This window comes from Hydractinia symbiolongicarpus, chromosome 9 (genome assembly GCF_029227915.1).
Source record: "Hydractinia symbiolongicarpus strain clone_291-10 chromosome 9, HSymV2.1, whole genome shotgun sequence".
NCBI lineage: Eukaryota > Metazoa > Cnidaria > Hydrozoa > Anthoathecata > Hydractiniidae > Hydractinia > Hydractinia symbiolongicarpus.
In genome coordinates this window covers 11,826,313-11,852,495 of record NC_079883.1, presented here as the reverse complement: position 1 = coordinate 11,852,495, position 26,183 = coordinate 11,826,313, and the positions used below count along the sequence as shown (strand labels likewise).

The 26,183-nt window shown below is 40.4% G+C and overlaps 19 non-coding genes across 19 annotated transcripts; 5 read left to right on the top strand and 14 right to left on the bottom strand.

Annotated features, from left to right (window-relative positions):
* Window positions 1–1,720: 1,720 nt before the first annotated feature.
* LOC130658406 (5S ribosomal RNA) lies at window positions 1,721–1,839 on the top strand. Its single transcript, XR_008985622.1, has one exon. It is a non-coding gene; the product is annotated as a 5S ribosomal RNA (ribosomal RNA).
* A 328-nt stretch (window positions 1,840–2,167) lies between these two features.
* LOC130660358 (U1 spliceosomal RNA) lies at window positions 2,168–2,332 on the bottom strand. Its single transcript, XR_008987557.1, has one exon. It is a non-coding gene; the product is annotated as a U1 spliceosomal RNA (small nuclear RNA).
* Window positions 2,333–2,517: 185 nt separating this feature from the next.
* On the bottom strand, window positions 2,518–2,709 carry LOC130661404 (U2 spliceosomal RNA). Its single transcript, XR_008988597.1, has one exon. It is a non-coding gene; the product is annotated as a U2 spliceosomal RNA (small nuclear RNA).
* Window positions 2,710–3,031: 322 nt separating this feature from the next.
* Trnar-acg (transfer RNA arginine (anticodon ACG)) lies at window positions 3,032–3,104 on the bottom strand. The gene has a single exon. It is a non-coding gene; the product is annotated as a tRNA-Arg (tRNA).
* Window positions 3,105–7,572: 4,468 nt separating this feature from the next.
* Window positions 7,573–7,691, top strand: LOC130658405 (5S ribosomal RNA). The gene has a single exon (XR_008985621.1). It is a non-coding gene; the product is annotated as a 5S ribosomal RNA (ribosomal RNA).
* A 328-nt stretch (window positions 7,692–8,019) lies between these two features.
* LOC130660357 (U1 spliceosomal RNA) lies at window positions 8,020–8,184 on the bottom strand. The gene has a single exon (XR_008987556.1). It is a non-coding gene; the product is annotated as a U1 spliceosomal RNA (small nuclear RNA).
* Window positions 8,185–8,369: 185 nt separating this feature from the next.
* LOC130661467 (U2 spliceosomal RNA) lies at window positions 8,370–8,561 on the bottom strand. The gene has a single exon (XR_008988659.1). It is a non-coding gene; the product is annotated as a U2 spliceosomal RNA (small nuclear RNA).
* Window positions 8,562–8,883: 322 nt separating this feature from the next.
* Trnar-acg (transfer RNA arginine (anticodon ACG)) lies at window positions 8,884–8,956 on the bottom strand. The gene has a single exon. It is a non-coding gene; the product is annotated as a tRNA-Arg (tRNA).
* Window positions 8,957–13,424: 4,468 nt separating this feature from the next.
* LOC130658404 (5S ribosomal RNA) lies at window positions 13,425–13,543 on the top strand. The gene has a single exon (XR_008985620.1). It is a non-coding gene; the product is annotated as a 5S ribosomal RNA (ribosomal RNA).
* Window positions 13,544–13,871: 328 nt separating this feature from the next.
* LOC130660356 (U1 spliceosomal RNA) lies at window positions 13,872–14,036 on the bottom strand. The gene has a single exon (XR_008987555.1). It is a non-coding gene; the product is annotated as a U1 spliceosomal RNA (small nuclear RNA).
* Window positions 14,037–14,221: 185 nt separating this feature from the next.
* Window positions 14,222–14,413, bottom strand: LOC130661403 (U2 spliceosomal RNA). The gene has a single exon (XR_008988596.1). It is a non-coding gene; the product is annotated as a U2 spliceosomal RNA (small nuclear RNA).
* A 322-nt stretch (window positions 14,414–14,735) lies between these two features.
* Trnar-acg (transfer RNA arginine (anticodon ACG)) lies at window positions 14,736–14,808 on the bottom strand. The gene has a single exon. It is a non-coding gene; the product is annotated as a tRNA-Arg (tRNA).
* A 4,468-nt stretch (window positions 14,809–19,276) lies between these two features.
* LOC130658403 (5S ribosomal RNA) lies at window positions 19,277–19,395 on the top strand. Its single transcript, XR_008985619.1, has one exon. It is a non-coding gene; the product is annotated as a 5S ribosomal RNA (ribosomal RNA).
* A 328-nt stretch (window positions 19,396–19,723) lies between these two features.
* LOC130660355 (U1 spliceosomal RNA) lies at window positions 19,724–19,888 on the bottom strand. Its single transcript, XR_008987554.1, has one exon. It is a non-coding gene; the product is annotated as a U1 spliceosomal RNA (small nuclear RNA).
* A 185-nt stretch (window positions 19,889–20,073) lies between these two features.
* LOC130661402 (U2 spliceosomal RNA) lies at window positions 20,074–20,265 on the bottom strand. Its single transcript, XR_008988595.1, has one exon. It is a non-coding gene; the product is annotated as a U2 spliceosomal RNA (small nuclear RNA).
* Window positions 20,266–20,587: 322 nt separating this feature from the next.
* On the bottom strand, window positions 20,588–20,660 carry Trnar-acg (transfer RNA arginine (anticodon ACG)). Its single transcript has one exon. It is a non-coding gene; the product is annotated as a tRNA-Arg (tRNA).
* Window positions 20,661–25,128: 4,468 nt separating this feature from the next.
* LOC130658402 (5S ribosomal RNA) lies at window positions 25,129–25,247 on the top strand. Its single transcript, XR_008985618.1, has one exon. It is a non-coding gene; the product is annotated as a 5S ribosomal RNA (ribosomal RNA).
* Window positions 25,248–25,575: 328 nt separating this feature from the next.
* On the bottom strand, window positions 25,576–25,740 carry LOC130660353 (U1 spliceosomal RNA). Its single transcript, XR_008987553.1, has one exon. It is a non-coding gene; the product is annotated as a U1 spliceosomal RNA (small nuclear RNA).
* A 185-nt stretch (window positions 25,741–25,925) lies between these two features.
* Window positions 25,926–26,117, bottom strand: LOC130661401 (U2 spliceosomal RNA). The gene has a single exon (XR_008988594.1). It is a non-coding gene; the product is annotated as a U2 spliceosomal RNA (small nuclear RNA).
* Between the last annotated feature and the right edge of the window lie 66 nt (window positions 26,118–26,183).

Below are 26,183 nucleotides of genomic sequence, written 5' to 3'. Positions count from 1 at the left end.
CATTGCTCAACAAAAACGGCTATTTTTATAGCCACAAATCTTTTAAAACATTACTTTGTGCACGCTTCCAAATTACACAATGTGTAAAGTCTTGTCACAGTTACATTTATTGCTATACGATACTATGTCATATATGACACAAAAAAAATTTAGAAATACTTTGTAGGGTTAATTTGCCTGGGAGTGTTTCCGTGAAAAGCTGGGTTAAGTTAAATGTAAGCAATAACATGGATCAATGTACTTGTCTTTTCTGCAAGTACAGCTAATAATACGTATGAAAAGTGAAGCTAATCCACACACACATGGGGAAGTATTTTAAATGTAGGCTAGTGTTCTTAAGCACATTATTTAGAAGTTTTATTAACTTCGGTTAACTTGTAGTGACGCCAAGTAAATGTTTTTTTAAAGATGTGTGGTCTTAAAAAAGACCGTTTGTGTTTGGTAGACGTTGGTTTACTTGCTGCTTGTGTATTTTGTGACGGCTTTTGTTCCTTCACTGACTGCGTGTTTTGCAAGTTCTCCAGGCAAGAGAAGACGTACTGCGGTTTGAATTTCACGAGAAGAGATGGTCGACTTTTTGTTTTGAAGAGCCAAACGCGAAGCTTCGGAAGCAATGCGCTCAAAGATGTCGTTGACAAATGAGTTCATGATGCTCATAGCTTTGCTTGAAACTCCGACATCTGGGTGAACTTGTTTCAAAACATTGTAGATGTAAATAGCATAACTTTCCTTTCTCTTTCTCTTGCGTTTCTTTTCACCAGTTCCACCAATCTTTCCTCCTTTTTTGCCGGCTCTTTTTTCACCTTTCTTGGCTACTTTAGGTGCCTGTTTTCCTCCTTTAGCTGCTGCGTCAGACATGGTTAAAAATTTTTGCTACTTAACTTGTAAATAAGCATTAAACTGCAAGTCAAAACTTTTTGTTTATAAGTAAAAAAATCGGATCGAATTCGATCCGAAAACGCCGATACGCAATTTAATTGGTTAAAAAAAAAATCTTTTGTTTAATACTTAATTATGATTGGTTAAAAAAACATGATTTCGATCCTATTTTTATGATGAAAAAACGAGTAAAGTTTATTTCGTTAACACTTACGTTAAATATTCGTACGTTTTTGTATTAACTTACAAATCAAATCGCAGTTATGTCTGGACGTGGAAAAGGTGGAAAAGCTAAGGCTAAAGCCAAGACAAGATCCTCAAGAGCTGGACTTCAATTTCCAGTCGGTAGAGTGCATAGATTCCTTCGTAGAGGGCACTATGCTAACCGAATTGGATCTGGAGCACCAGTTTACTTAGCAGCCGTCTTGGAATATTTATCTGCTGAGATATTGGAGTTGGCTGGTAACGCAGCAAGAGACAACAAAAAAGCTAGGATTATTCCAAGACATTTACAATTGGCTGTTCGTAATGATGAAGAATTAAACAAACTTTTGAGCGGTGTAACCATTGCAGCTGGTGGTGTTTTGCCAAACATTCAAGCTGTCTTACTCCCAAAGAAGAACGACAAAGGACAGAAGAAGTAAACCGCTACACTCAGAAAACAACGGCTATTTTTATAGCCACACATCTTTAAAAAAACATTGTTTTTTTCACAAAACTATAACCTTAAAGTCTAATAGATAATCCATGCATACGCCTTGTCCTAAGTAACTCAAAGAAATTAAATAAAAAAATTTGATCACAACGTCAAAATAAATTGCACGTATTTGCACCTACTAATGTCTACGGCCATACCACGATGAACACACCCGTTCTCGTCTGATCACGGAAGTTAAGCATCGTCGGGCCGGGATAGTACTTGGATGGGGGACCGCCTGGGAACTCCCGGTGTCGTAGGCTTTTCATTTTCATTTGCTGTGATATATTTCTTGTTATAACAATTAAGGAACGTGGCGGTTGTTGAAAGTGTTTCCTATGACATTTTCCTACGACATTTTCAGGTGATAGTACGAGAAAAAAGAGCTTTCAAATGCATACAAACTCGATCTATTGCCGATCATCCAATAACCCTGACGGAATGGCAAATAAAATAAAATTCCGCCGCCTTCCGAGGACTTATATCGCAATCACGTTTCGTAACAGCCAAGCGAGGTTTTACCTTAGCGTTTAAGTCACCACCGACATTTGGCCGCGCAACTTTTCTAAGCTCATTCATTTTGACTTAAGGAGGGGGCGAGCGCGGACGCAGGCCCCCACTACCAGAAATTGTACGGTCGAGTTACTGACGTTTGCAGTAATCGCAGAGGTCAGCCCAAGCGTAGTGCAATGCAAGAGCCTCACTCTGGAAGAAAACCCTCATTGATCAGTCTTTACTTCCCCGTCAGGTAAGTATGAGTTGGAACTGCACCGTAGCATGAGGGTACCCTTCAAAGTTTGTTAATGCTTGTGGCTTGAGTGTGTTATAAACTGCCGTGTCGCGGGGCATAGGCTGTATTCTCCCCCAGTGTACGCGTTTTGTTCCCGCCGTAGACTATGCAGAGTGCCGTCGGAAAGAGGACTGCTATTATTCTTTTATTGCTTATGTGGGCCGCCATCGGTAATAGTGCAACACCAAGGCAACCCGTGGTCACGGCGTGAATGAATCCACCTCCATGACCCAAGGCCAAAAATCAGATTAATATACTGACCATTCAGAGAATGGCCTACCAGATATTAAACTGATAAGAACAGATACTACACTTGATCTTAGCCATTAGGCCGAGAAGCGATAAAGAACAAGCGTTGCCATGATAGGCATCGTCCACACACCGTAACTGCTTGTGGAGCATGTCACGTTACTGTAAAGCTTACAACTGTCACCGCGTACGGATGGACGGCGACATAGTAAAAATCACGGCTGTTGATTTAGCCGTAGGATGGAGAGCGACTGTAGCGAGTGGATGGTAACTTACATGAATGCTAACAAAGGCGACGATACTAAGTGCGTGATATTACTTTCCAATATGTCTGCGTACATTCCGTTTATCAACGCATTACGCCAGAACGTGCGCGCGCGTTACACAGTAGACCATGCAGCCGAAATGCGACAGTGCGACCCTGCCAGGAGTCGAACCTGGAATCCCCTGATTCGTAGTCAGATGCCTTATCCATTGGGCCACAGGGCCATGCTTATGACTTCGCCCCATCGTCATTTTGGCTTGCGCATTCGTTTTACTTACGACAGAATTCTTCGTGTTTGTAGCCATGAAAGAAAGGGACTTCTGTGAGTGAATTTTTTTACTGTGGTCTAATAAAAAAGTCGAAACGCAGTGCCCAATATATGAATTGCTCCTAATAGCCGGAAACAGGCCGTGTCGATGATGTAGGCCGACATACGCAACGCAAACCAAAGAACGCTTTATGAAAATCCTAACACGAGCGCGGAAGAAGCCCAAATTAACAGACTAGATGTAATGCTGAAGACCTCAAACTCCAGCAGCTTCTCTTGCAGACTATTGCGTCGTACTACAAATAAAAATTAACATGCTTTCGCATAGTCGCGGCACCCAAAACGGACATTATACGATGTACAGAAACACACATTTCTGTTTTCGCGCCAAATCAATTCCCGGGAGTGGTACTTTTACGTCCGCATACTTCGCACCGTCTTAAATTATATCTCATTTACACGGTAATGTTTAGTATACTTCTACTGTGATAACAAGCATCGTTTATCGTTGGATTGTTGTAAGAAAACATTAAAAATGAGTGAAGCAGCTTCTCCAAAGAAAATCGCACCCAAGAAGAAACCTGCTGCAAAGAAGACAGCTGATCACCCTAAATATGTGGACATGATCAAGGCTGCTATCGCTACCCTAAAGGAACGCGGTGGTTCATCTCGCCAAGCTATTACAAAATATATTCATGCAAATTACAAAGTTGCTGAAAACTCAGATCATCATCTGAAAATGGCTCTTAAACGAGGAGTAACATCAGGCGATTTGATTCAAACTAAAGGCACTGGTGCTTCTGGATCATTCAAGCTAGGTCAGGTAAAAAAAGAAAAACCTAAGAAAAAGGCCGCAGCAAAAAAGCCAACGGCAAAGAAGCCTACTGCAAAGAAAAGTACACCGAAAAAGAAGCCAGCAAAGAAGAGCACGCCAAAGAAAGCAGCAAAGAAGCCTGCCACAAAGAAAGCCTCGGCTAAGAAACCAGCAGCTAAGAAACCCACAAAGAAGCCTGTTGCTAAAAAACCTGCAGCAAAGAAGGTCAAAAAGACTCCCAAAAAGGCAGCAAAGAAGACCGCAAAAAAATAATTTGTGTGTATCTGGCTATTACATTAACAAACGGCTATTTTTATAGCCACACATTTACAAAAAAACATTATCTTGGTACAAAGTTAAACTTGTTTAAGTCACTTAAACAGTTAAAAAAGAGTAAATTTAAGATTAGATTCCCTAAGTTTAAGTATTTTCGTTTTTAAATTTCTTATTTTCTTGCTTTTACTTTTCTTGCCCTTCATATTTTTAACATTGTCAAACTTTATGTAGCATAAAATTTTTATGTAGCATAAAATTTAAACAGAAAGCAGGACAAAGTTTGATATAAAAAGCTAGCCGTAATATTTTTTATGGATGTGTGGCTATAAAAATAGCCGTTTTTTGTTTGGTAAGATGCTTAGGCACGTTCCCCACGAATTCTTCTTGCCAACTGGATGTCTTTAGGCATGATTGTAACTCGTTTTGCGTGAATGGCACACAAGTTAGTATCCTCGAACAAGCCAACAAGGTACGCTTCAGAAGCCTCTTGCAGAGCCATAACGGCTGTGCTCTGGAATCGCAGATCTGTTTTGAAGTCCTGAGCAATTTCTCGCACAAGACGCTGGAAAGGCAACTTGCGGATCAAGAGCTCGGTTGACTTCTGGTATCTTCTGATTTCTCTGAGAGCAACTGTACCAGGTCTGTAACGATGTGGTTTCTTCACTCCTCCAGTAGCTGGTGCGCTTTTCCTCGCAGCTTTAGTGGCGAGTTGTTTTCGTGGAGCCTTTCCTCCAGTAGATTTACGTGCAGTTTGCTTTGTACGAGCCATATTTTAAGAAGTCGATGTAGTACGGATACACAAGACGGTCTAAAATGCACTATCGCGCCAAAGTTTTATTTCTCATATTGATTGACAGCTAAGGTTCAAAACAAACCATTTGATTGGTGCTAAGAAAGTAATTTCTGATTGGCTGCATAATGACATTACGCTCATTACTTTAACATTTTTATAAAATCTGTGTTTTTTGGCTACGGGAAAACGGCTGTATCTTCTGATACACAAAAGCTTTTGACTTTTTTTTTTTTTAGTAAGTAGCAGAAGGTTTGGCGAATTCCAACGATGCCAAATTTATTGCCTTACTGAAACATTAAGACCACGAATTTTTAAAAAAACTACAGTTTTACTTAAAAAAATGTACAAAATGTTCGGAACATTTTGTAATGACGCAACTCTATTGGTTAATTAGGGTGTTTCCACGAGCAGTAGGTAATTTTATGGCCTCTTTTTAAAGCTGTCTGAATTCTGTTAACTCAAACGTTGTTTTTGTACTCGTTCTGTACGCAACTATATCAATATGTCTGGACGCGGAAAAGGAGGTAAAGGATTGGGAAAAGGAGGTGCTAAACGTCACCGAAAAATTCTTCGTGATAACATTCAGGGAATCACAAAACCTGCTATTCGGCGTCTTGCTCGACGAGGTGGTGTCAAACGTATCTCTGGCCTTATCTATGAGGAAACCAGAGGTGTACTGAAGGTTTTCTTAGAGAATGTTATTCGTGATGCTGTAACCTACACAGAGCACGCTAAACGCAAGACCGTTACCGCTATGGATGTTGTTTATGCCTTAAAACGTCAAGGAAGAACTCTTTACGGATTCGGAGGTTAAGCGTTGTCATTGCTCAACAAAAACGGCTATTTTTATAGCCACAAATCTTTTAAAACATTACTTTGTGCACGCTTCCAAATTACACAATGTGTAAAGTCTTGTCACAGTTACATTTATTGCTATACGATACTATGTCATATATGACACAAAAAAAATTTAGAAATACTTTGTAGGGTTAATTTGCCTGGGAGTGTTTCCGTGAAAAGCTGGGTTAAGTTAAATGTAAGCAATAACATGGATCAATGTACTTGTCTTTTCTGCAAGTACAGCTAATAATACGTATGAAAAGTGAAGCTAATCCACACACACATGGGGAAGTATTTTAAATGTAGGCTAGTGTTCTTAAGCACATTATTTAGAAGTTTTATTAACTTCGGTTAACTTGTAGTGACGCCAAGTAAATGTTTTTTTAAAGATGTGTGGTCTTAAAAAAGACCGTTTGTGTTTGGTAGACGTTGGTTTACTTGCTGCTTGTGTATTTTGTGACGGCTTTTGTTCCTTCACTGACTGCGTGTTTTGCAAGTTCTCCAGGCAAGAGAAGACGTACTGCGGTTTGAATTTCACGAGAAGAGATGGTCGACTTTTTGTTTTGAAGAGCCAAACGCGAAGCTTCGGAAGCAATGCGCTCAAAGATGTCGTTGACAAATGAGTTCATGATGCTCATAGCTTTGCTTGAAACTCCGACATCTGGGTGAACTTGTTTCAAAACATTGTAGATGTAAATAGCATAACTTTCCTTTCTCTTTCTCTTGCGTTTCTTTTCACCAGTTCCACCAATCTTTCCTCCTTTTTTGCCGGCTCTTTTTTCACCTTTCTTGGCTACTTTAGGTGCCTGTTTTCCTCCTTTAGCTGCTGCGTCAGACATGGTTAAAAATTTTTGCTACTTAACTTGTAAATAAGCATTAAACTGCAAGTCAAAACTTTTTGTTTATAAGTAAAAAAATCGGATCGAATTCGATCCGAAAACGCCGATACGCAATTTAATTGGTTAAAAAAAAAATCTTTTGTTTAATACTTAATTATGATTGGTTAAAAAAACATGATTTCGATCCTATTTTTATGATGAAAAAACGAGTAAAGTTTATTTCGTTAACACTTACGTTAAATATTCGTACGTTTTTGTATTAACTTACAAATCAAATCGCAGTTATGTCTGGACGTGGAAAAGGTGGAAAAGCTAAGGCTAAAGCCAAGACAAGATCCTCAAGAGCTGGACTTCAATTTCCAGTCGGTAGAGTGCATAGATTCCTTCGTAGAGGGCACTATGCTAACCGAATTGGATCTGGAGCACCAGTTTACTTAGCAGCCGTCTTGGAATATTTATCTGCTGAGATATTGGAGTTGGCTGGTAACGCAGCAAGAGACAACAAAAAAGCTAGGATTATTCCAAGACATTTACAATTGGCTGTTCGTAATGATGAAGAATTAAACAAACTTTTGAGCGGTGTAACCATTGCAGCTGGTGGTGTTTTGCCAAACATTCAAGCTGTCTTACTCCCAAAGAAGAACGACAAAGGACAGAAGAAGTAAACCGCTACACTCAGAAAACAACGGCTATTTTTATAGCCACACATCTTTAAAAAAACATTGTTTTTTTCACAAAACTATAACCTTAAAGTCTAATAGATAATCCATGCATACGCCTTGTCCTAAGTAACTCAAAGAAATTAAATAAAAAAATTTGATCACAACGTCAAAATAAATTGCACGTATTTGCACCTACTAATGTCTACGGCCATACCACGATGAACACACCCGTTCTCGTCTGATCACGGAAGTTAAGCATCGTCGGGCCGGGATAGTACTTGGATGGGGGACCGCCTGGGAACTCCCGGTGTCGTAGGCTTTTCATTTTCATTTGCTGTGATATATTTCTTGTTATAACAATTAAGGAACGTGGCGGTTGTTGAAAGTGTTTCCTATGACATTTTCCTACGACATTTTCAGGTGATAGTACGAGAAAAAAGAGCTTTCAAATGCATACAAACTCGATCTATTGCCGATCATCCAATAACCCTGACGGAATGGCAAATAAAATAAAATTCCGCCGCCTTCCGAGGACTTATATCGCAATCACGTTTCGTAACAGCCAAGCGAGGTTTTACCTTAGCGTTTAAGTCACCACCGACATTTGGCCGCGCAACTTTTCTAAGCTCATTCATTTTGACTTAAGGAGGGGGCGAGCGCGGACGCAGGCCCCCACTACCAGAAATTGTACGGTCGAGTTACTGACGTTTGCAGTAATCGCAGAGGTCAGCCCAAGCGTAGTGCAATGCAAGAGCCTCACTCTGGAAGAAAACCCTCATTGATCAGTCTTTACTTCCCCGTCAGGTAAGTATGAGTTGGAACTGCACCGTAGCATGAGGGTACCCTTCAAAGTTTGTTAATGCTTGTGGCTTGAGTGTGTTATAAACTGCCGTGTCGCGGGGCATAGGCTGTATTCTCCCCCAGTGTACGCGTTTTGTTCCCGCCGTAGACTATGCAGAGTGCCGTCGGAAAGAGGACTGCTATTATTCTTTTATTGCTTATGTGGGCCGCCATCGGTAATAGTGCAACACCTAGGCAACCCGTGGTCACGGCGTGAATGAATCCACCTCCATGACCCAAGGCCAAAAATCAGATTAATATACTGACCATTCAGAGAATGGCCTACCAGATATTAAACTGATAAGAACAGATACTACACTTGATCTTAGCCATTAGGCCGAGAAGCGATAAAGAACAAGCGTTGCCATGATAGGCATCGTCCACACACCGTAACTGCTTGTGGAGCATGTCACGTTACTGTAAAGCTTACAACTGTCACCGCGTACGGATGGACGGCGACATAGTAAAAATCACGGCTGTTGATTTAGCCGTAGGATGGAGAGCGACTGTAGCGAGTGGATGGTAACTTACATGAATGCTAACAAAGGCGACGATACTAAGTGCGTGATATTACTTTCCAATATGTCTGCGTACATTCCGTTTATCAACGCATTACGCCAGAACGTGCGCGCGCGTTACACAGTAGACCATGCAGCCGAAATGCGACAGTGCGACCCTGCCAGGAGTCGAACCTGGAATCCCCTGATTCGTAGTCAGATGCCTTATCCATTGGGCCACAGGGCCATGCTTATGACTTCGCCCCATCGTCATTTTGGCTTGCGCATTCGTTTTACTTACGACAGAATTCTTCGTGTTTGTAGCCATGAAAGAAAGGGACTTCTGTGAGTGAATTTTTTTACTGTGGTCTAATAAAAAAGTCGAAACGCAGTGCCCAATATATGAATTGCTCCTAATAGCCGGAAACAGGCCGTGTCGATGATGTAGGCCGACATACGCAACGCAAACCAAAGAACGCTTTATGAAAATCCTAACACGAGCGCGGAAGAAGCCCAAATTAACAGACTAGATGTAATGCTGAAGACCTCAAACTCCAGCAGCTTCTCTTGCAGACTATTGCGTCGTACTACAAATAAAAATTAACATGCTTTCGCATAGTCGCGGCACCCAAAACGGACATTATACGATGTACAGAAACACACATTTCTGTTTTCGCGCCAAATCAATTCCCGGGAGTGGTACTTTTACGTCCGCATACTTCGCACCGTCTTAAATTATATCTCATTTACACGGTAATGTTTAGTATACTTCTACTGTGATAACAAGCATCGTTTATCGTTGGATTGTTGTAAGAAAACATTAAAAATGAGTGAAGCAGCTTCTCCAAAGAAAATCGCACCCAAGAAGAAACCTGCTGCAAAGAAGACAGCTGATCACCCTAAATATGTGGACATGATCAAGGCTGCTATCGCTACCCTAAAGGAACGCGGTGGTTCATCTCGCCAAGCTATTACAAAATATATTCATGCAAATTACAAAGTTGCTGAAAACTCAGATCATCATCTGAAAATGGCTCTTAAACGAGGAGTAACATCAGGCGATTTGATTCAAACTAAAGGCACTGGTGCTTCTGGATCATTCAAGCTAGGTCAGGTAAAAAAAGAAAAACCTAAGAAAAAGGCCGCAGCAAAAAAGCCAACGGCAAAGAAGCCTACTGCAAAGAAAAGTACACCAAAAAAGAAGCCAGCAAAGAAGAGCACGCCAAAGAAAGCAGCAAAGAAGCCTGCCACAAAGAAAGCCTCGGCTAAGAAACCAGCAGCTAAGAAACCCACAAAGAAGCCTGTTGCTAAAAAACCTGCAGCAAAGAAGGTCAAAAAGACTCCCAAAAAGGCAGCAAAGAAGACCGCAAAAAAATAATTTGTGTGTATCTGGCTATTACATTAACAAACGGCTATTTTTATAGCCACACATTTACAAAAAAACATTATCTTGGTACAAAGTTAAACTTGTTTAAGTCACTTAAACAGTTAAAAAAGAGTAAATTTAAGATTAGATTCCCTAAGTTTAAGTATTTTCGTTTTTAAATTTCTTATTTTCTTGCTTTTACTTTTCTTGCCCTTCATATTTTTAACATTGTCAAACTTTATGTAGCATAAAATTTTTATGTAGCATAAAATTTAAACAGAAAGCAGGACAAAGTTTGATATAAAAAGCTAGCCGTAATATTTTTTATGGATGTGTGGCTATAAAAATAGCCGTTTTTTGTTTGGTAAGATGCTTAGGCACGTTCCCCACGAATTCTTCTTGCCAACTGGATGTCTTTAGGCATGATTGTAACTCGTTTTGCGTGAATGGCACACAAGTTAGTATCCTCGAACAAGCCAACAAGGTACGCTTCAGAAGCCTCTTGCAGAGCCATAACGGCTGTGCTCTGGAATCGCAGATCTGTTTTGAAGTCCTGAGCAATTTCTCGCACAAGACGCTGGAAAGGCAACTTGCGGATCAAGAGCTCGGTTGACTTCTGGTATCTTCTGATTTCTCTGAGAGCAACTGTACCAGGTCTGTAACGATGTGGTTTTTTCACTCCTCCAGTAGCTGGTGCGCTTTTCCTCGCAGCTTTAGTGGCGAGTTGTTTTCGCGGAGCCTTTCCTCCAGTAGATTTACGTGCAGTTTGCTTTGTACGAGCCATATTTTAAGAAGTCGATGTAGTACGGATACACAAGACGGTCTAAAATGCACTATCGCGCCAAAGTTTTATTTCTCATATTGATTGACAGCTAAGGTTCAAAACAAACCATTTGATTGGTGCTAAGAAAGTAATTTCTGATTGGCTGCATAATGACATTACGCTCATTACTTTAACATTTTTATAAAATCTGTGTTTTTTGGCTACGGGAAAACGGCTGTATCTTCTGATACACAAAAGCTTTTGACTTTTTTTTTTTTTAGTAAGTAGCAGAAGGTTTGGCGAATTCCAACGATGCCAAATTTATTGCCTTACTGAAACATTAAGACCACGAATTTTTAAAAAAACTACAGTTTTACTTAAAAAAATGTACAAAATGTTCGGAACATTTTGTAATGACGCAACTCTATTGGTTAATTAGGGTGTTTCCACGAGCAGTAGGTAATTTTATGGCCTCTTTTTAAAGCTGTCTGAATTCTGTTAACTCAAACGTTGTTTTTGTACTCGTTCTGTACGCAACTATATCAATATGTCTGGACGCGGAAAAGGAGGTAAAGGATTGGGAAAAGGAGGTGCTAAACGTCACCGAAAAATTCTTCGTGATAACATTCAGGGAATCACAAAACCTGCTATTCGGCGTCTTGCTCGACGAGGTGGTGTCAAACGTATCTCTGGCCTTATCTATGAGGAAACCAGAGGTGTACTGAAGGTTTTCTTAGAGAATGTTATTCGTGATGCTGTAACCTACACAGAGCACGCTAAACGCAAGACCGTTACCGCTATGGATGTTGTTTATGCCTTAAAACGTCAAGGAAGAACTCTTTACGGATTCGGAGGTTAAGCGTTGTCATTGCTCAACAAAAACGGCTATTTTTATAGCCACAAATCTTTTAAAACATTACTTTGTGCACGCTTCCAAATTACACAATGTGTAAAGTCTTGTCACAGTTACATTTATTGCTATACGATACTATGTCATATATGACACAAAAAAAATTTAGAAATACTTTGTAGGGTTAATTTGCCTGGGAGTGTTTCCGTGAAAAGCTGGGTTAAGTTAAATGTAAGCAATAACATGGATCAATGTACTTGTCTTTTCTGCAAGTACAGCTAATAATACGTATGAAAAGTGAAGCTAATCCACACACACATGGGGAAGTATTTTAAATGTAGGCTAGTGTTCTTAAGCACATTATTTAGAAGTTTTATTAACTTCGGTTAACTTGTAGTGACGCCAAGTAAATGTTTTTTTAAAGATGTGTGGTCTTAAAAAAGACCGTTTGTGTTTGGTAGACGTTGGTTTACTTGCTGCTTGTGTATTTTGTGACGGCTTTTGTTCCTTCACTGACTGCGTGTTTTGCAAGTTCTCCAGGCAAGAGAAGACGTACTGCGGTTTGAATTTCACGAGAAGAGATGGTCGACTTTTTGTTTTGAAGAGCCAAACGCGAAGCTTCGGAAGCAATGCGCTCAAAGATGTCGTTGACAAATGAGTTCATGATGCTCATAGCTTTGCTTGAAACTCCGACATCTGGGTGAACTTGTTTCAAAACATTGTAGATGTAAATAGCATAACTTTCCTTTCTCTTTCTCTTGCGTTTCTTTTCACCAGTTCCACCAATCTTTCCTCCTTTTTTGCCGGCTCTTTTTTCACCTTTCTTGGCTACTTTAGGTGCCTGTTTTCCTCCTTTAGCTGCTGCGTCAGACATGGTTAAAAATTTTTGCTACTTAACTTGTAAATAAGCATTAAACTGCAAGTCAAAACTTTTTGTTTATAAGTAAAAAAATCGGATCGAATTCGATCCGAAAACGCCGATACGCAATTTAATTGGTTAAAAAAAAAATCTTTTGTTTAATACTTAATTATGATTGGTTAAAAAAACATGATTTCGATCCTATTTTTATGATGAAAAAACGAGTAAAGTTTATTTCGTTAACACTTACGTTAAATATTCGTACGTTTTTGTATTAACTTACAAATCAAATCGCAGTTATGTCTGGACGTGGAAAAGGTGGAAAAGCTAAGGCTAAAGCCAAGACAAGATCCTCAAGAGCTGGACTTCAATTTCCAGTCGGTAGAGTGCATAGATTCCTTCGTAGAGGGCACTATGCTAACCGAATTGGATCTGGAGCACCAGTTTACTTAGCAGCCGTCTTGGAATATTTATCTGCTGAGATATTGGAGTTGGCTGGTAACGCAGCAAGAGACAACAAAAAAGCTAGGATTATTCCAAGACATTTACAATTGGCTGTTCGTAATGATGAAGAATTAAACAAACTTTTGAGCGGTGTAACCATTGCAGCTGGTGGTGTTTTGCCAAACATTCAAGCTGTCTTACTCCCAAAGAAGAACGACAAAGGACAGAAGAAGTAAACCGCTACACTCAGAAAACAACGGCTATTTTTATAGCCACACATCTTTAAAAAAACATTGTTTTTTTCACAAAACTATAACCTTAAAGTCTAATAGATAATCCATGCATACGCCTTGTCCTAAGTAACTCAAAGAAATTAAATAAAAAAATTTGATCACAACGTCAAAATAAATTGCACGTATTTGCACCTACTAATGTCTACGGCCATACCACGATGAACACACCCGTTCTCGTCTGATCACGGAAGTTAAGCATCGTCGGGCCGGGATAGTACTTGGATGGGGGACCGCCTGGGAACTCCCGGTGTCGTAGGCTTTTCATTTTCATTTGCTGTGATATATTTCTTGTTATAACAATTAAGGAACGTGGCGGTTGTTGAAAGTGTTTCCTATGACATTTTCCTACGACATTTTCAGGTGATAGTACGAGAAAAAAGAGCTTTCAAATGCATACAAACTCGATCTATTGCCGATCATCCAATAACCCTGACGGAATGGCAAATAAAATAAAATTCCGCCGCCTTCCGAGGACTTATATCGCAATCACGTTTCGTAACAGCCAAGCGAGGTTTTACCTTAGCGTTTAAGTCACCACCGACATTTGGCCGCGCAACTTTTCTAAGCTCATTCATTTTGACTTAAGGAGGGGGCGAGCGCGGACGCAGGCCCCCACTACCAGAAATTGTACGGTCGAGTTACTGACGTTTGCAGTAATCGCAGAGGTCAGCCCAAGCGTAGTGCAATGCAAGAGCCTCACTCTGGAAGAAAACCCTCATTGATCAGTCTTTACTTCCCCGTCAGGTAAGTATGAGTTGGAACTGCACCGTAGCATGAGGGTACCCTTCAAAGTTTGTTAATGCTTGTGGCTTGAGTGTGTTATAAACTGCCGTGTCGCGGGGCATAGGCTGTATTCTCCCCCAGTGTACGCGTTTTGTTCCCGCCGTAGACTATGCAGAGTGCCGTCGGAAAGAGGACTGCTATTATTCTTTTATTGCTTATGTGGGCCGCCATCGGTAATAGTGCAACACCAAGGCAACCCGTGGTCACGGCGTGAATGAATCCACCTCCATGACCCAAGGCCAAAAATCAGATTAATATACTGACCATTCAGAGAATGGCCTACCAGATATTAAACTGATAAGAACAGATACTACACTTGATCTTAGCCATTAGGCCGAGAAGCGATAAAGAACAAGCGTTGCCATGATAGGCATCGTCCACACACCGTAACTGCTTGTGGAGCATGTCACGTTACTGTAAAGCTTACAACTGTCACCGCGTACGGATGGACGGCGACATAGTAAAAATCACGGCTGTTGATTTAGCCGTAGGATGGAGAGCGACTGTAGCGAGTGGATGGTAACTTACATGAATGCTAACAAAGGCGACGATACTAAGTGCGTGATATTACTTTCCAATATGTCTGCGTACATTCCGTTTATCAACGCATTACGCCAGAACGTGCGCGCGCGTTACACAGTAGACCATGCAGCCGAAATGCGACAGTGCGACCCTGCCAGGAGTCGAACCTGGAATCCCCTGATTCGTAGTCAGATGCCTTATCCATTGGGCCACAGGGCCATGCTTATGACTTCGCCCCATCGTCATTTTGGCTTGCGCATTCGTTTTACTTACGACAGAATTCTTCGTGTTTGTAGCCATGAAAGAAAGGGACTTCTGTGAGTGAATTTTTTTACTGTGGTCTAATAAAAAAGTCGAAACGCAGTGCCCAATATATGAATTGCTCCTAATAGCCGGAAACAGGCCGTGTCGATGATGTAGGCCGACATACGCAACGCAAACCAAAGAACGCTTTATGAAAATCCTAACACGAGCGCGGAAGAAGCCCAAATTAACAGACTAGATGTAATGCTGAAGACCTCAAACTCCAGCAGCTTCTCTTGCAGACTATTGCGTCGTACTACAAATAAAAATTAACATGCTTTCGCATAGTCGCGGCACCCAAAACGGACATTATACGATGTACAGAAACACACATTTCTGTTTTCGCGCCAAATCAATTCCCGGGAGTGGTACTTTTACGTCCGCATACTTCGCACCGTCTTAAATTATATCTCATTTACACGGTAATGTTTAGTATACTTCTACTGTGATAACAAGCATCGTTTATCGTTGGATTGTTGTAAGAAAACATTAAAAATGAGTGAAGCAGCTTCTCCAAAGAAAATCGCACCCAAGAAGAAACCTGCTGCAAAGAAGACAGCTGATCACCCTAAATATGTGGACATGATCAAGGCTGCTATCGCTACCCTAAAGGAACGCGGTGGTTCATCTCGCCAAGCTATTACAAAATATATTCATGCAAATTACAAAGTTGCTGAAAACTCAGATCATCATCTGAAAATGGCTCTTAAACGAGGAGTAACATCAGGCGATTTGATTCAAACTAAAGGCACTGGTGCTTCTGGATCATTCAAGCTAGGTCAGGTAAAAAAAGAAAAACCTAAGAAAAAGGCCGCAGCAAAAAAGCCAACGGCAAAGAAGCCTACTGCAAAGAAAAGTACACCAAAAAAGAAGCCAGCAAAGAAGAGCACGCCAAAGAAAGCAGCAAAGAAGCCTGCCACAAAGAAAGCCTCGGCTAAGAAACCAGCAGCTAAGAAACCCACAAAGAAGCCTGTTGCTAAAAAACCTGCAGCAAAGAAGGTCAAAAAGACTCCCAAAAAGGCAGCAAAGAAGACCGCAAAAAAATAATTTGTGTGTATCTGGCTATTACATTAACAAACGGCTATTTTTATAGCCACACATTTACAAAAAAACATTATCTTGGTACAAAGTTAAACTTGTTTAAGTCACTTAAACAGTTAAAAAAGAGTAAATTTAAGATTAGATTCCCTAAGTTTAAGTATTTTCGTTTTTAAATTTCTTATTTTCTTGCTTTTACTTTTCTTGCCCTTCATATTTTTAACATTGTCAAACTTTATGTAGCATAAAATTTTTATGTAGCATAAAATTTAAACAGAAAGCAGGACAAAGTTTGATATAAAAAGCTAGCCGTAATATTTTTTATGGATGTGTGGCTATAAAAATAGCCGTTTTTTGTTTGGTAAGATGCTTAGGCACGTTCCCCACGAATTCTTCTTGCCAACTGGATGTCTTTAGGCATGATTGTAACTCGTTTTGCGTGAATGGCACACAAGTTAGTATCCTCGAACAAGCCAACAAGGTACGCTTCAGAAGCCTCTTGCAGAGCCATAACGGCTGTGCTCTGGAATCGCAGATCTGTTTTGAAGTCCTGAGCAATTTCTCGCACAAGACGCTGGAAAGGCAACTTGCGGATCAAGAGCTCGGTTGACTTCTGGTATCTTCTGATTTCTCTGAGAGCAACTGTACCAGGTCTGTAACGATGTGGTTTTTTCACTCCTCCAGTAGCTGGTGCGCTTTTCCTCGCAGCTTTAGTGGCGAGTTGTTTTCGTGGAGCCTTTCCTCCAGTAGATTTACGTGCAGTTTGCTTTGTACGAGCCATATTTTAAGAAGTCGATGTAGTACGGATACACAAGACGGTCTAAAATGCACTATCGCGCCAAAGTTTTATTTCTCATATTGATTGACAGCTAAGGTTCAAAACAAACCATTTGATTGGTGCTAAGAAAGTAATTTCTGATTGGCTGCATAATGACATTACGCTCATTACTTTAACATTTTTATAAAATCTGTGTTTTTTGGCTACGGGAAAACGGCTGTATCTTCTGATACACAAAAGCTTTTGACTTTTTTTTTTTTTAGTAAGTAGCAGAAGGTTTGGCGAATTCCAACGATGCCAAATTTATTGCCTTACTGAAACATTAAGACCACGAATTTTTAAAAAAACTACAGTTTTACTTAAAAAAATGTACAAAATGTTCGGAACATTTTGTAATGACGCAACTCTATTGGTTAATTAGGGTGTTTCCACGAGCAGTAGGTAATTTTATGGCCTCTTTTTAAAGCTGTCTGAATTCTGTTAACTCAAACGTTGTTTTTGTACTCGTTCTGTACGCAACTATATCAATATGTCTGGACGCGGAAAAGGAGGTAAAGGATTGGGAAAAGGAGGTGCTAAACGTCACCGAAAAATTCTTCGTGATAACATTCAGGGAATCACAAAACCTGCTATTCGGCGTCTTGCTCGACGAGGTGGTGTCAAACGTATCTCTGGCCTTATCTATGAGGAAACCAGAGGTGTACTGAAGGTTTTCTTAGAGAATGTTATTCGTGATGCTGTAACCTACACAGAGCACGCTAAACGCAAGACCGTTACCGCTATGGATGTTGTTTATGCCTTAAAACGTCAAGGAAGAACTCTTTACGGATTCGGAGGTTAAGCGTTGTCATTGCTCAACAAAAACGGCTATTTTTATAGCCACAAATCTTTTAAAACATTACTTTGTGCACGCTTCCAAATTACACAATGTGTAAAGTCTTGTCACAGTTACATTTATTGCTATACGATACTATGTCATATATGACACAAAAAAAATTTAGAAATACTTTGTAGGGTTAATTTGCCTGGGAGTGTTTCCGTGAAAAGCTGGGTTAAGTTAAATGTAAGCAATAACATGGATCAATGTACTTGTCTTTTCTGCAAGTACAGCTAATAATACGTATGAAAAGTGAAGCTAATCCACACACACATGGGGAAGTATTTTAAATGTAGGCTAGTGTTCTTAAGCACATTATTTAGAAGTTTTATTAACTTCGGTTAACTTGTAGTGACGCCAAGTAAATGTTTTTTTAAAGATGTGTGGTCTTAAAAAAGACCGTTTGTGTTTGGTAGACGTTGGTTTACTTGCTGCTTGTGTATTTTGTGACGGCTTTTGTTCCTTCACTGACTGCGTGTTTTGCAAGTTCTCCAGGCAAGAGAAGACGTACTGCAGTTTGAATTTCACGAGAAGAGATGGTCGACTTTTTGTTTTGAAGAGCCAAACGCGAAGCTTCGGAAGCAATGCGCTCAAAGATGTCGTTGACAAATGAGTTCATGATGCTCATAGCTTTGCTTGAAACTCCGACATCTGGGTGAACTTGTTTCAAAACATTGTAGATGTAAATAGCATAACTTTCCTTTCTCTTTCTCTTGCGTTTCTTTTCACCAGTTCCACCAATCTTTCCTCCTTTTTTGCCGGCTCTTTTTTCACCTTTCTTGGCTACTTTAGGTGCCTGTTTTCCTCCTTTAGCTGCTGCGTCAGACATGGTTAAAAATTTTTGCTACTTAACTTGTAAATAAGCATTAAACTGCAAGTCAAAACTTTTTGTTTATAAGTAAAAAAATCGGATCGAATTCGATCCGAAAACGCCGATACGCAATTTAATTGGTTAAAAAAAAAATCTTTTGTTTAATACTTAATTATGATTGGTTAAAAAAACATGATTTCGATCCTATTTTTATGATGAAAAAACGAGTAAAGTTTATTTCGTTAACACTTACGTTAAATATTCGTACGTTTTTGTATTAACTTACAAATCAAATCGCAGTTATGTCTGGACGTGGAAAAGGTGGAAAAGCTAAGGCTAAAGCCAAGACAAGATCCTCAAGAGCTGGACTTCAATTTCCAGTCGGTAGAGTGCATAGATTCCTTCGTAGAGGGCACTATGCTAACCGAATTGGATCTGGAGCACCAGTTTACTTAGCAGCCGTCTTGGAATATTTATCTGCTGAGATATTGGAGTTGGCTGGTAACGCAACAAGAGACAACAAAAAAGCTAGGATTATTCCAAGACATTTACAATTGGCTGTTCGTAATGATGAAGAATTAAACAAACTTTTGAGCGGTGTAACCATTGCAGCTGGTGGTGTTTTGCCAAACATTCAAGCTGTCTTACTCCCAAAGAAGAACGACAAAGGACAGAAGAAGTAAACCGCTACACTCAGAAAACAACGGCTATTTTTATAGCCACACATCTTTAAAAAAACATTGTTTTTTTCACAAAACTATAACCTTAAAGTCTAATAGATAATCCATGCATACGCCTTGTCCTAAGTAACTCAAAGAAATTAAATAAAAAAATTTGATCACAACGTCAAAATAAATTGCACGTATTTGCACCTACTAATGTCTACGGCCATACCACGATGAACACACCCGTTCTCGTCTGATCACGGAAGTTAAGCATCGTCGGGCCGGGATAGTACTTGGATGGGGGACCGCCTGGGAACTCCCGGTGTCGTAGGCTTTTCATTTTCATTTGCTGTGATATATTTCTTGTTATAACAATTAAGGAACGTGGCGGTTGTTGAAAGTGTTTCCTATGACATTTTCCTACGACATTTTCAGGTGATAGTACGAGAAAAAAGAGCTTTCAAATGCATACAAACTCGATCTATTGCCGATCATCCAATAACCCTGACGGAATGGCAAATAAAATAAAATTCCGCCGCCTTCCGAGGACTTATATCGCAATCACGTTTCGTAACAGCCAAGCGAGGTTTTACCTTAGCGTTTAAGTCACCACCGACATTTGGCCGCGCAACTTTTCTAAGCTCATTCATTTTGACTTAAGGAGGGGGCGAGCGCGGACGCAGGCCCCCACTACCAGAAATTGTACGGTCGAGTTACTGACGTTTGCAGTAATCGCAGAGGTCAGCCCAAGCGTAGTGCAATGCAAGAGCCTCACTCTGGAAGAAAACCCTCATTGATCAGTCTTTACTTCCCCGTCAGGTAAGTATGAGTTGGAACTGCACCGTAGCATGAGGGTACCCTTCAAAGTTTGTTAATGCTTGTGGCTTGAGTGTGTTATAAACTGCCGTGTCGCGGGGCATAGGCTGTATTCTCCCCCAGTGTACGCGTTTTGTTCCCGCCGTAGACTATGCAGAGTGCCGTCGGAAAGAGGACTGCTATTATTCTTTTATTGCTTATGTGGGCCGCCATCGGTAATAGTGCAACACCAAGGCAACCCGTGGTCACGGCGTGAATGAATCCACCTCCATGACCCAAGGCCAAAAATCAGATTAATATACTGACCATTCAGAGAATGGCCTACCAGATATTAAACTGATAAGAACAGATACTACACTTGATCTTAGCCATTAGGCCGAGAAGCGATAAAGAACAAGCGTTGCCATGATAGGCATCGTCCACACACCGTAACTGCTTGTGGAGCATGTCACGTTACTGTAAAGCTTACAACTGTCACCGCGTACGGATGGACGGCGACATAGTAAAAATCACGGCTGTTGATTTAGCCGTAGGATGGAGAGCGACTGTAGCGAGTGGATGGTAACTTACATGAATGCTAACAAAGGCGACGATACTAAGTGCGTGATATTACTTTCCAATATGTCTGCGTACATTCCGTTTATCAACGCATTACGCCAGAACGTGCGCGCGCGTTACACAGTAGACCATGCAGCCGAAATGCGACAGTGCGACCCTGCCAGGAGTCGAACCTGGAATCCCCTGATTCGTAGTCAGATGCCTTATCCATTGGGCCACAGGGCCATGCTTATGACTTCGCCCCATCGTCATTTTGGCTTGCGCATTCGTTTTACTTACGACAGAATTCTTCGTGTTTGTAGCCATGAAAGAAAGGGACTTCTGTGAGTGAATTTTTTTACTGTGGTCTAATAAAAAAGTCGAAACGCAGTGCCCAATATATGAATTGCTCCTAATAGCCGGAAACAGGCCGTGTCGATGATGTAGGCCGACATACGCAACGCAAACCAAAGAACGCTTTATGAAAATCCTAACACGAGCGCGGAAGAAGCCCAAATTAACAGACTAGATGTAATGCTGAAGACCTCAAACTCCAGCAGCTTCTCTTGCAGACTATTGCGTCGTACTACAAATAAAAATTAACATGCTTTCGCATAGTCGCGGCACCCAAAACGGACATTATACGATGTACAGAAACACACATTTCTGTTTTCGCGCCAAATCAATTCCCGGGAGTGGTACTTTTACGTCCGCATACTTCGCACCGTCTTAAATTATATCTCATTTACACGGTAATGTTTAGTATACTTCTACTGTGATAACAAGCATCGTTTATCGTTGGATTGTTGTAAGAAAACATTAAAAATGAGTGAAGCAGCTTCTCCAAAGAAAATCGCACCCAAGAAGAAACCTGCTGCAAAGAAGACAGCTGATCACCCTAAATATGTGGACATGATCAAGGCTGCTATCGCTACCCTAAAGGAACGCGGTGGTTCATCTCGCCAAGCTATTACAAAATATATTCATGCAAATTACAAAGTTGCTGAAAACTCAGATCATCATCTGAAAATGGCTCTTAAACGAGGAGTAACATCAGGCGATTTGATTCAAACTAAAGGCACTGGTGCTTCTGGATCATTCAAGCTAGGTCAGGTAAAAAAAGAAAAACCTAAGAAAAAGGCCGCAGCAAAAAAGCCAACGGCAAAGAAGCCTACTGCAAAGAAAAGTACACCAAAAAAGAAGCCAGCAAAGAAGAGCACGCCAAAGAAAGCAGCAAAGAAGCCTGCCACAAAGAAAGCCTCGGCTAAGAAACCAGCAGCTAAGAAACCCACAAAGAAGCCTGTTGCTAAAAAACCTGCAGCAAAGAAGGTCAAAAAGACTCCCAAAAAGGCAGCAAAGAAGACCGCAAAAAAATAATTTGTGTGTATCTGGCTATTACATTAACAAACGGCTATTTTTATAGCCACACATTTACAAAAAAACATTATCTTGGTACAAAGTTAAACTTGTTTAAGTCACTTAAACAGTTAAAAAAGAGTAAATTTAAGATTAGATTCCCTAAGTTTAAGTATTTTCGTTTTTAAATTTCTTATTTTCTTGCTTTTACTTTTCTTGCCCTTCATATTTTTAACATTGTCAAACTTTATGTAGCATAAAATTTTTATGTAGCATAAAATTTAAACAGAAAGCAGGACAAAGTTTGATATAAAAAGCTAGCCGTAATATTTTTTATGGATGTGTGGCTATAAAAATAGCCGTTTTTTGTTTGGTAAGATGCTTAGGCACGTTCCCCACGAATTCTTCTTGCCAACTGGATGTCTTTAGGCATGATTGTAACTCGTTTTGCGTGAATGGCACACAAGTTAGTATCCTCGAACAAGCCAACAAGGTACGCTTCAGAAGCCTCTTGCAGAGCCATAACGGCTGTGCTCTGGAATCGCAGATCTGTTTTGAAGTCCTGAGCAATTTCTCGCACAAGACGCTGGAAAGGCAACTTGCGGATCAAGAGCTCGGTTGACTTCTGGTATCTTCTGATTTCTCTGAGAGCAACTGTACCAGGTCTGTAACGATGTGGTTTTTTCACTCCTCCAGTAGCTGGTGCGCTTTTCCTCGCAGCTTTAGTGGCGAGTTGTTTTCGTGGAGCCTTTCCTCCAGTAGATTTACGTGCAGTTTGCTTTGTACGAGCCATATTTTAAGAAGTCGATGTAGTACGGATACACAAGACGGTCTAAAATGCACTATCGCGCCAAAGTTTTATTTCTCATATTGATTGACAGCTAAGGTTCAAAACAAACCATTTGATTGGTGCTAAGAAAGTAATTTCTGATTGGCTGCATAATGACATTACGCTCATTACTTTAACATTTTTATAAAATCTGTGTTTTTTGGCTACGGGAAAACGGCTGTATCTTCTGATACACAAAAGCTTTTGACTTTTTTTTTTTTTAGTAAGTAGCAGAAGGTTTGGCGAATTCCAACGATGCCAAATTTATTGCCTTACTGAAACATTAAGACCACGAATTTTTAAAAAAACTACAGTTTTACTTAAAAAAATGTACAAAATGTTCGGAACATTTTGTAATGACGCAACTCTATTGGTTAATTAGGGTGTTTCCACGAGCAGTAGGTAATTTTATGGCCTCTTTTTAAAGCTGTCTGAATTCTGTTAACTCAAACGTTGTTTTTGTACTCGTTCTGTACGCAACTATATCAATATGTCTGGACGCGGAAAAGGAGGTAAAGGATTGTGAAAAGGAGGTGCTAAACGTCACCGAAAAATTCTTCGTGATAACATTCAGGGAATCACAAAACCTGCTATTCGGCGTCTTGCTCGACGAGGTGGTGTCAAACGTATCTCTGGCCTTATCTATGAGGAAACCAGAGGTGTACTGAAGGTTTTCTTAGAGAATGTTATTCGTGATGCTGTAACCTACACAGAGCACGCTAAACGCAAGACCGTTACCGCTATGGATGTTGTTTATGCCTTAAAACGTCAAGGAAGAACTCTTTACGGATTCGGAGGTTAAGCGTTGTCATTGCTCAACAAAAACGGCTATTTTTATAGCCACAAATCTTTTAAAACATTACTTTGTGCACGCTTCCAAATTACACAATGTGTAAAGTCTTGTCACAGTTACATTTATTGCTATACGATACTATGTCATATATGACACAAAAAAAATTTAGAAATACTTTGTAGGGTTAATTTGCCTGGGAGTGTTTCCGTGAAAAGCTGGGTTAAGTTAAATGTAAGCAATAACATGGATCAATGTACTTGTCTTTTCTGCAAGTACAGCTAATAATACGTATGAAAAGTGAAGCTAATCCACACACACATGGGGAAGTATTTTAAATGTAGGCTAGTGTTCTTAAGCACATTATTTAGAAGTTTTATTAACTTCGGTTAACTTGTAGTGACGCCAAGTAAATGTTTTTTTAAAGATGTGTGGTCTTAAAAAAGACCGTTTGTGTTTGGTAGACGTTGGTTTACTTGCTGCTTGTGTATTTTGTGACGGCTTTTGTTCCTTCACTGACTGCGTGTTTTGCAAGTTCTCCAGGCAAGAGAAGACGTACTGCGGTTTGAATTTCACGAGAAGAGATGGTCGACTTTTTGTTTTGAAGAGCCAAACGCGAAGCTTCGGAAGCAATGCGCTCAAAGATGTCGTTGACAAATGAGTTCATGATGCTCATAGCTTTGCTTGAAACTCCGACATCTGGGTGAACTTGTTTCAAAACATTGTAGATGTAAATAGCATAACTTTCCTTTCTCTTTCTCTTGCGTTTCTTTTCACCAGTTCCACCAATCTTTCCTCCTTTTTTGCCGGCTCTTTTTTCACCTTTCTTGGCTACTTTAGGTGCCTGTTTTCCTCCTTTAGCTGCTGCGTCAGACATGGTTAAAAATTTTTGCTACTTAACTTGTAAATAAGCATTAAACTGCAAGTCAAAACTTTTTGTTTATAAGTAAAAAAATCGGATCGAATTCGATCCGAAAACGCCGATACGCAATTTAATTGGTTAAAAAAAAAATCTTTTGTTTAATACTTAATTATGATTGGTTAAAAAAACATGATTTCGATCCTATTTTTATGATGAAAAAACGAGTAAAGTTTATTTCGTTAACACTTACGTTAAATATTCGTACGTTTTTGTATTAACTTACAAATCAAATCGCAGTTATGTCTGGACGTGGAAAAGGTGGAAAAGCTAAGGCTAAAGCCAAGACAAGATCCTCAAGAGCTGGACTTCAATTTCCAGTCGGTAGAGTGCATAGATTCCTTCGTAGAGGGCACTATGCTAACCGAATTGGATCTGGAGCACCAGTTTACTTAGCAGCCGTCTTGGAATATTTATCTGCTGAGATATTGGAGTTGGCTGGTAACGCAGCAAGAGACAACAAAAAAGCTAGGATTATTCCAAGACATTTACAATTGGCTGTTCGTAATGATGAAGAATTAAACAAACTTTTGAGCGGTGTAACCATTGCAGCTGGTGGTGTTTTGCCAAACATTCAAGCTGTCTTACTCCCAAAGAAGAACGACAAAGGACAGAAGAAGTAAACCGCTACACTCAGAAAACAACGGCTATTTTTATAGCCACACATCTTTAAAAAAACATTGTTTTTTTCACAAAACTATAACCTTAAAGTCTAATAGATAATCCATGCATACGCCTTGTCCTAAGTAACTCAAAGAAATTAAATAAAAAAATTTGATCACAACGTCAAAATAAATTGCACGTATTTGCACCTACTAATGTCTACGGCCATACCACGATGAACACACCCGTTCTCGTCTGATCACGGAAGTTAAGCATCGTCGGGCCGGGATAGTACTTGGATGGGGGACCGCCTGGGAACTCCCGGTGTCGTAGGCTTTTCATTTTCATTTGCTGTGATATATTTCTTGTTATAACAATTAAGGAACGTGGCGGTTGTTGAAAGTGTTTCCTATGACATTTTCCTACGACATTTTCAGGTGATAGTACGAGAAAAAAGAGCTTTCAAATGCATACAAACTCGATCTATTGCCGATCATCCAATAACCCTGACGGAATGGCAAATAAAATAAAATTCCGCCGCCTTCCGAGGACTTATATCGCAATCACGTTTCGTAACAGCCAAGCGAGGTTTTACCTTAGCGTTTAAGTCACCACCGACATTTGGCCGCGCAACTTTTCTAAGCTCATTCATTTTGACTTAAGGAGGGGGCGAGCGCGGACGCAGGCCCCCACTACCAGAAATTGTACGGTCGAGTTACTGACGTTTGCAGTAATCGCAGAGGTCAGCCCAAGCGTAGTGCAATGCAAGAGCCTCACTCTGGAAGAAAACCCTCATTGATCAGTCTTTACTTCCCCGTCAGGTAAGTATGAGTTGGAACTGCACCGTAGCATGAGGGTACCCTTCAAAGTTTGTTAATGCTTGTGGCTTGAGTGTGTTATAAACTGCCGTGTCGCGGGGCATAGGCTGTATTCTCCCCCAGTGTACGCGTTTTGTTCCCGCCGTAGACTATGCAGAGTGCCGTCGGAAAGAGGACTGCTATTATTCTTTTATTGCTTATGTGGGCCGCCATCGGTAATAGTGCAACACCAAGGCAACCCGTGGTCACGGCGTGAATGAATCCACCTCCATGACCCAAGGCCAAAAATCAGATTAATATACTGACCATTCAGAGAATGGCCTACCAGATATTAAACTGATAAGAACAGATACTACACTTGATCTTAGCCATTAGGCCGAGAAGCGATAAAGAACAAGCGTTGCCATGATAGGCATCGTCCACACACCGTAACTGCTTGTGGAGCATGTCACGT